The following is a 9791-nucleotide window of genomic DNA, read 5'->3' on the forward strand; positions in this document are numbered from 1 at the left end:
AACCTCTGGCCTACCCAATCACTAAACCTAATTATAAAATTATAGAAACATATCCGTTTTACTTGTTTCAATAAAATAACCATTACAAAAAAATTCACCAGGTTCCATGTTTATATATCATCCTGCTGTAAGTGTAACAGATGATTGTGCTAAAGACAAACAGCATAATATATGACTACAAAGGGAAGCGGAAGTGAGTATCTGCAAAAGGAATTATTAAACTAGTGCTCATTTGAAGGGCCTGACTGCAATGGAGATGGAGTCGCCTTATTTGCCAATATAGCTGGTTGAATTCAAAAAGCTTTAACATGCCAGTAAATGGTTTGCAGTCCTATGCATTTGTCATGCTAATGTAGACCACATTTATGGTGCCTATCTATAAAAATGGTAAAAGCTTGCTTAATTGATTTTTATGAGCAACACAATATGTATACAGTGTCATAAGAAATGTTTAATCTATTAATGAACATGCACGTTGATTTAACTGATTTATTGAAACAATAGTGTACATTTGCACATTACAATACAGCACATTCTAATATTATTATTATTTATTTTTTAGCAGAGGCCCTTATCCAGGGTGACTTACAACTGTTACAAGATATTTTTACATACAATTACATTATTTTTTTACACATTATTTTTTTACATATAATTACCCATTTATACAGTTGGGTTTTTACTGGAGCAATCTAGGTAAAGTACAGCAGCAATGTCCCCTACCTGGGACTGAACCCACGACCCTCCAGTCAAGAGTCCAGAGCCCTAACCACTACTCCACACTGCTGCCCTAAAATATTGCTTGATTATTTAGACTTCAGATTTTCCATGTCATCTAAATAAATTCCTGTCCAGCTCCATGAGCGACCATGCTGAATCCCTCAGTGTTGTACTTATATTTCTAATATGTTAAATAACACCTTACTGAAATCAATAACACATCAAAATTAGACAATGGGCCTGTAACAGGGTGAGGAGCCCTGTACAGTGTTTTTTTTTATTTTATTTTAGAACGGGGTCTCCCCCTCTGCCCCTGTGTCTCATTTGTGTTATTTTGTATTTGTTTTATGATATATGTATTTACATGTCGGCAAAGTGCCGTATGTTTTGTTTTATTTAAAACGTGTTCTGGCAGAGGCGAGATTGGTGCTCGTCCTCTGCCAGGAATAATTAATAAACTCGTGCAGATTGTGGCCGAGGGGGTTAAACTGGCTAGTAATTATTCTATTACCCCTCGGCCACAATCTGCACGAGTTTATTAATTACGATATAAAAGCCTGCAGCTCACAGGGTTGGTGTGTTAGGAGCGAGAGGAGCGAGAGGAGCGAGAGAAAAACTAAACTTAAAAACGTACAGGATCAGTGAAGGCTGCTGCCCAGCCTGACCTGTATTGTTTAATATTTTGTGTTCATGACTTGTTTTTGTTTACTGTTTTATTTTCGCTCTGTGAGCAAGTCTTTCCTTTTGTTAAAATATTTTATTTATTTTTGTTATTTAAATAAATGGCGCCCAGTGTCTTTTTGAACTGCAGTACTTCCCTGGTGTCAGTGTTTCCCTTCCTGCTTCTGACCTGACGTCACCGCACAGCCACCCTGTCACACGTGATGTCCTGCGTGGGATCGCCAGCGCCTCCTGGACTCAGGTCGGAAGAGGATACTACAGTTTTTTTTCATTTTTTTTTTTCTAATACGTGTGGAGTGAGAAGGAGAATGGGAAGAAAGAGGAAGGGGAGGAAGGAGGAAGAGCTGCAAGAGGCAGCAGCAACAGCTGCCACCGGGGGACTTTGGCCCGATCTACGTAGTAGATGAGTGGTGCCCTGGTTGTGGGGAGTTTGGACACACAGTGGCCATCTGCCCCCACCCAAACAGCGGTGAGGAGGAGGCAGAGAGGAAGGAAGGAACGTGAGGAAGAGGAGTGGTGCACCAACTGCATGCGGGATGGGCATGAGGAGCACCACTGCCTGGAGGTCTTCCAAGACACGGACCTGGAGTTGGAGGAGCCTGAATGTCCTGCGCCCAACTGGGAGGAGCCCGAAAGTCCTGCGCCTGAGTGGGAGGAGCCCGAACGTCCTGCGCCTGAGTGGGAGGAGCCCGAACGTCCTGCACCTGAGTGGGAGGAGCCCAAAACGTCCAGCGCTTGAGTGGGAGGAGCCCGAACGTCCACAGCCCAAGAGGGGGGAGTCGATGCGTCCACAGCCCAAGAGGGGGAGTCGGTGCGTCCACAGCCCAAGAGGGTCAAGGCCGAACGTCCACAGACCAGGTATCCGCCAGCAGAGGGAGAATACCTGCTGGTTCCACCTCCACCTCCGTGGGGGGAATGTGTGTCACTCCCACCTCCGCCAGCAGAGGGAGAATACCTGCTGATGCCACCTCCACCGCCGTGGGAGGACTTTGTGTCACTCCCACCTCCACCAGCAGAGGGAGAATACCTGCTGGTTCTGCCTCCACCTCTGTGGGAGGACTGTGTGTCGCTCCCACCTCCGCCAGCAGAGGAAAAGTACCTGCTGGTTCTGCCTCCACAGTTGTGGGAGGACGACTTGCCGCTCCCACCTTCACCAGCAGAGGGAGAGTACCTGCTGGTTCCACCTCCATCGCCGCCACCAGCAGAGGTAGCATGCCTGCTGGTTCCCCTGCTGCAGCCAGAAGGGGAGGAGCCCCTGCCGCCTTCGCAGCCAGAAGGGGAGGAGCCTCTGCCGCCTTCGCAGCCAGAAGGGGAAGAGCCCCTGCCGCCTTCCACCAGTCCTGCGATACAGCAGGAAATACTGTGGCTGGAGCCCCATAGAGGGTAGCTGCCGGCCATGAAGAAGGGGGGGAGGTCAGGAGACAAGCTCCCCCCGCAGCAGTTTCACTGCTGGATAGTGTGTGGCCCCGGAAGAGGGAGCTGCTAGCCACGAAGAAGTAGGGGGCGGTGGACATTCCACCATGGCCGCCCCCAGAAACACCTTGCTTCCCCCTCTTCCGGGACTTTGAGACTGAGGGGGGAGGTGGCCGTTGGGGCCAAGTGTGTGTTGCACAAGGGGGGGGGGGGGGGGCAGGGGGATGTGTAACAGGGCGAGGAGCCCTGTACAGTGTTTTATTTATTTTATTTTAGAACAGGGTCTCCCCCTCCGCCCCTCTGTCTCATTTGTGTTATTTTGTATTTGTTTTATGAGTTATGTATTTACATGTCGGTGAAGCGCCGTATGTTTTGTTATTGTTTTGTTTTATTTAAAACGTGTGCTGGCAGAGGCGAGATTGGTGCTCATCCTCTGCCAGGAATAATTAATAAACTTGTGCAGATTGTTACTAGCCAGTTAAACCCCTCGGCCACGATATAAAATCCTGCAGCTCTCTGCACACAGGGTGGATGTGTTAGGAGCGAGAGCGGAGAGAGCGAGAGAAAAGCGAAACTTAAAAACGTACAGGATCAGTGAAGGCTACTGCCCAGCCTGACCTGTATTGTTTAATATTTTGTGTTTTGTGTTTTATTTTCACTCTGTGAGCAATTCTTTCTTTTTGTTATTTTTGTTATTTAAATAAACGGCGCCTCACGTCTTTATGAACTGCTGTACTTCCCTGGTGTCAGTGTTTCCCTTCCTGCTTCTGACCTGACGTCACCGCACAGCCAGCCTGTCACAGGGCCCTATTGGGAAGCAAAGGCACATTTTCTGAGAGGAATACATTTAGCAGAAAACAACTTAGTTTCAAGAAGAGGGCGTTCAAATATTGATCCAAGTAGTTTCTTGGTAGTTTTGTACCACTAAAATTCTTTAATTTCGCTGAAAAATTGGTCCTTGCACTTAATCTAAAATCGGGACCTTAAGCATGTACACTAAGAAAGACATGAAAACCTCCTCATAAACCTCAGTGCTTTTACACATATTACACAATATTCTAGTTAAGGGGGGAAAATCAAAGGGCTTGGTGACCACACTTTATACCCTCCTTCTCCAGGCATCATACAAACCTATGGTGATAAATACTGTTTGGAAAAGGGACTTATCCTTTGTAGATAAAGAAATATCTTGGGTCACAGTATGAAATAATTTAAGGACAGCTTCTAAGAATCCTAATCATCAGCTTATCCACTTCAACTTTCTTCATAGAACATACTTAACACCTCGCAAAAGATTTCATATGAAACTGGCCCCTACTCCCCTCTGCATGCTCTGTCCCCAGGGTACCGTAGGTACATTCTTACATATGGTCTGGGAATGTCCTGATGTGCTTGTGTTCTGGAAGCAGGTCGCTACAACCCTATCTGTTATTCTTGTTAGTGAGATTCCTTGTTCACCTAAAATATTATTATTAGATGATGACTCTTCACTTGATCTTTCTGTTAATCAAAAACGGATCTGGTTAGCCGGCATCACTGCAGCTAAAAAAATGATAGCCCTTCGCTGGCAGCCCCCCCACTCCCTTCCCTGGCATCAATGGATTCTCTCTTTCCTGGACATTGTTCATTTGGAGCTTTCCACCGCTCGGATCCATGGGGCCGGGGAGGGGACTGTGCGGGCCTGGGGGTCGGCTTCAGACTTTATCAAGACCTTCCTGGACAGACCTTCACCTGTTATTGACTGAATTCTGCTTCTAGGGTCCTTCTTGGCGTGGGCGGGGCGGGACGGGTTGGATGGGGGGGGGTTCTAATTGTTTTGTGCATTGTATTGTTTTCTTTAATTAAATAAATAAAAAATTGATCACAAAAAATAAAAATAAACCTCAGTGCTTTTTAAATTAATCTCTTCTGCTTGACAATAATTTGTAAAATGGTACATTGCTCTTTCTCCATCTTTTTCAATAAGCTTTCCATTTACAGTGATTCTTAACTCTAGTCCTGGGGATCCACTAATGGCCCAGGTTTTTGATTCAGCACTGTGACAGGCTGGCTGGGCGGTGACGTCAGGTCAGAACCTGGAACTAAAAACTAACTGATTCCAAGTACTGCAGATTCAAAAATAAAAGACGCGGCGGCGCCATTTTATTTAAATAATACAAAAAATAAATAAAAGGTTTTAACAAAAAGACTTGCTCACAGAGCGAAATAAAAAGGTTAAACAAAACAACTCTCGAACACAAAATAATAATAAATGATCCAGGTCAGGCTGGGCAGTAGCCTTCACTGATCCTGGATTTTCTATTTAGTTTAGTTTAGTTTAGTTTTCTCTCACTTCTTGCTCGCTCTCTCTGCACTAACACCCCCCCCCCCCAAAGGGGTTTAGCTAGCTGGCAATTATTCTATTACCCCTCGGTCACAATCTACATGAGTTTATTAATTATTCCTGGCAGAGGACAAGCACCAATCTCGCCTCTGCCAGAACACGTTTTAAAATAAAAACAATAACAAAATACACGGTGCTTCGCCGTCATATTTAAATACAAAACAATCACAAAACCTGCAGCGCTTCGCCGTCATATATAAATAAATCATAACGATAATAATAATACAACAAAAGAATAAACTGCACAGGGGTAGAGGGGGAGACCCCGTTGTAAAAATAAACAAAATCCATGTACAGGGCTCCTTGCTCTGTTACAAGCACCTAATCATTTTGTTTTTGTAAATCTTCATTGCTTTACATTGCATTTAAAGCACTCAAATGTTCTGGGACCTAATCAACTTTTTCATTGTGCACCCCCAGTCTACAACATAATACATTTTGAGAACTTGTCAAAAGCAAAAACTTGGGTTTGAGTTGGGAAAAGTAACTTAAATGGAGCTATAAAAGAAGGAACTGTGTGAAATCCATTGTCATGGAAGCACTTACATTCATGAATTGATGTCTATAAATAACAGTACAAAAAGTTAGACACAGAATACACATAGTACTAACCGTGCAGTGATTCTCTGAGCTGCATTAAATCACTTGAAGCATGCAGCTCTGCAATTTTTCCAATGTTGCAAAACCTCACAGCAAGATTTTCAGTATGGCACAACAGAATTTTCACATCATCTAAAAAAGGAGGCGTGATTGAACTAGCTATCGCAGCGGCCGTGACTAAGGGTATAACAGGGTTTGTGACAATGCAATCTGTTCCTTTTGATGTGGTACTGAAAGGACCTGTTAAGGAAACGGAAGTAATTAATTATCGTCAGACCAACATCCTAGTGTTTCGTATTTTGTTTGTTTGTTGTGCTAACAGTTTGTCATTTGTCTTTGTTAGAAGACTAAGCACTAACTGTGAGCTGTCGCTACAAGCCAGCACTAAACCCGGACTACACTACACCACTGTTTCACAAACCGTTTGTCTTTCACCACAACTGCAAAAGAGCACTCACTATCGGGAGAAGTGACTGTATATGTGTTGTGTGTTAATTATTAGTGTCTTATTGTTTCGGGACTGAAACCCTTGATTTGCACGGAGCAATACACCTTGCGCCGAGACCCGACCATGGCGGCGATGGCTGGCCCCCAGCTGGGGTAGATTCAATGCCCCTGACCCGCAGCCTTATCAGCAGCGGGACAGATATGTAACCCCAGTGCCTTCTTCCCCTCCTGTCTATTCCAGGTGCCATCCCACAGGACATACCGCCCGGCTGTGCTCCCCAGCAATAAAGTGCAACATGGCGGCATGTTATTTGGCATTGGAAGCAGGTAAGAGACAACAAGCTGACTTGTTTTCTTCCCTTTTTCATCCTAGAAAGAGAGACGGATCAAAAAATGGGAAGGTGCATCAATGAGACGAGGCTTGGGTCTGGTGGCTTGGATGGTATCAAACGCCACTCAAAGGGAGTCAGTACACAGTGTGACCGAGAGGGCGAGGTTACTGGGCCAACCAGGGCAGGTGTTACTCCGGCCCCTCTCAATATACTAGACATGTGGGACCGAAGCATGGACCTAGTGTGGGGCCAGAGCAACGACCCCATTCTATTGAAGGTAAGGATCTTGAAGGTGCTGGGGCGCTAGTATATCTGCACTTCATTATCAAGGGGCAATTACTGTATAGGGTAAACCCTGCCATGGGTACAGGACAGCCTGTAACACAATTGATGGTTCCCCTATCTTGTCATGAGGCTGGCGCATGATATCCCTTTTACGGGGCACCTCCAAACTGATAAAACAAGGAAACGCATATTGGCTCCATTTTATTGGGTAGGGCTTCATAATGAAGTGTTGAGATATGTAGCCACATGCCCAGACTGCCAGCGAGTAGCACCGGGTCGAGTGCGCCCCACAGAGTTTGACAGGGTTCTCCCCCTTCAAGCTCTTGTACGGCCAACAGCCTCGCGGCATCCTCAATCTGTTGAGAGAGGGATGGGAAGAGCACAGGTCGGTTGTTTGGCCCAGGACAATCTAAAATCAGCTCAGCATCGGCAACAGCAGCATGACAACTAAAATGCATGTATTCTGACCTTTCAACTAGGAGACAAGGTAATGCTGCTTCTTCCCACATCAGAATCCAAATTGTATGCTAAATTGCAGGGGCCATATAAGGTGATTCGGGCTATAGGGAAAGTGAATTATGAAATTCGGCAGCCCGATCGCCGCAATGAGTGGGAAAATTACGTTATTTATAGCCCCAGGTGAGGTAGATGATTTTGGACCCTGTATAGAGGCCCCTAGCATACAGAACATTCCGATGGGGGAACAGTTACTTCCAGATCAGCAGAGAGATCTGTGCAGGTTAATTGAGGAGTTCAAGGATTTTTTTTCTGACGTGCCCGGCAGAACTAACTTTGTTGAATATGACATTATCACTCCCCCAGGTACTGCGGTTCGAGAGAGACCTTACTGGATCCCGGAAAGTTGACGAAGTGGCGTTAGCAAAGAGGTGTGGGCGTGCTCGAACTTGGGGTGATTGAGCCTTCCAGGAGTGAGTGGTGCAGTCCGATTGTGATAGTCACCAAAAAGGACGGCACCAACCGCTTCTTTGTTGATTTCCATAAGATAAACGCTATTGCCAAGTTCAATGCCTACCCCGTGCTTTGGGTGGACAAGCTTCTCGACATAACGGCAAAGTTCATCTCGACTTTGGACTTGACGAAGGGATACTGGCAGATCCCCTTAACCTGCAGATCACGTGAGAAAACTGCATTTTCTACCCATGATGGTCTGTTTAATTTCATAACCATGCTGTTTGGGCTACATGATGCGCCTGCTGCCTTTCAGAGACTAATGGACCAGGTCTTACGCCCACATCGTGAGTATGCAGCAGCGTATATTGACGATGTGGTTATTTACAGCTCCACCTGGTGAGAGCATCTGGCTAGGCTCACAGCCGTCCTGCAGTCTCTGAGGGTAGCCCAGCTGACAGGCAACTTGGGTAAATGTACATTTGCCAAAGTAGAAACACAATATTTGGGATTTAATATGGGACATGAAAAGATAAAACCCGTCGCCACCAAAGTCCAGGCTTTGACGGACACGGCAATCCCAAAAACCAAGTCCCAGATGAGGTCTCTCTTGGGGTTGGCTGGTTATTACCGACGATTCATCCCCGAGTACGCCACAGTGGTCAACCCTCTAGTAAACCTCACTAAGAAAAGTGCACCAAATTCAATTAAACGGTAAGGAGAATGTCAGGGGGCATTTGATACCATTAAGCAAAGACTCTGCCAAGCCCCTACCCTTATCACACCAGATTTTGAGTAGGAATTCATCCTCCACACTGATGCTTTGGATGTGGGTCTGGGGGCAGTCTTGTCCTAGCAGGTCGACGGAGTAGAAAACCCCATCCTATATATCAGTAAAAAGATGCTTCCCTGGGAGCATAACTACTCCGTCATAGAGAAGGAATGTCTGGCCATTAAATGGGCCACTCAGACCTTATGCTACTACCTACTGGGGCATCTCGTCACTGACCACGCCCCGCTCAGATGGTTAAGCATGATGAAGGATAGCAACGCCTGGATAACTTGGTGGTATCTGGCGCTGCAACCCTTCACGTATTTCATGACACACTGTACAGGGAAAGATCACCAAAATGTGGATTACTTTTCCCGGGAGGGGGGTGTAATGGGGAAAGTAGATTCAGCCGAGTGTTCCTTCGGCTCCACACTGAGCGGTGGGATATGTGACAGAGAGCGAATGAATCCTAGTCAACAATCTCCCTCCTGACCTTTGAGGACACTGTATAACCAGAGCAGAGTGCCCCGTAATGGATGGATTGGCAGTTCATTCCAAGGTCAGTCGGAAGCCAGTCATCCAGGAAGGGGGCGGGGCCACAATACCAGAACTCAGCGCCTTAATGCGGTAGGCAATGTCAGTCACAGATTGGAGGAGACGTGATTGGCCGCACCACCGAAAGAGGGTGTGACGGAGGGAGGCTGTGTGGTCCAGTGGTTAAAGAAAAGGGCTTGTAACCAGGAGGTCCCCGGTTCAAATCCCCCCTCAGCCACTGGCTCATTGTGTGACCCTGAGCAAGTCACTTAACCTCCTTTTGCTCCGTCTTTCGGGTGAGACGTAATTGTAAGTGACTTTGCAGCTGATGCATAGTTTACACACCCTAGTCTCTGTAAGTCGCCTTGGATAAAGGCGTCTGCTAAATAAACAAATAATAATAATAATAATAATTTAGGAGAAGTGGCCCCAGTGATCTGTTCCTTTTGATGTGATTACCACTAGGACTGAAAAGGGAAACAATTTATTGTCGTAAGTGTTTCGTCTTGTATTTGTTTGTCATTTGTGTTGTCAGACGGCTAAGCACTAACTGGGAGCAGACCGTGTCTGTGTTGTGTGTTAATTAAAGTGTCTTATTGTTTTCAGGACTGTAAACCCTTGTTTTTCACAGAGCGATACACATGGCTGTGTAGTGCCCATGCTTATTATTTAAGTGTTGTTGACACGCAACCCAGCCAAATAAAGGAGCTGTTTT

The sequence above is a fragment of the Acipenser ruthenus genome, chromosome 5 (assembly GCF_902713425.1).
Source record: "Acipenser ruthenus chromosome 5, fAciRut3.2 maternal haplotype, whole genome shotgun sequence".
NCBI classification, from domain to species: domain Eukaryota; kingdom Metazoa; phylum Chordata; class Actinopteri; order Acipenseriformes; family Acipenseridae; genus Acipenser; species Acipenser ruthenus.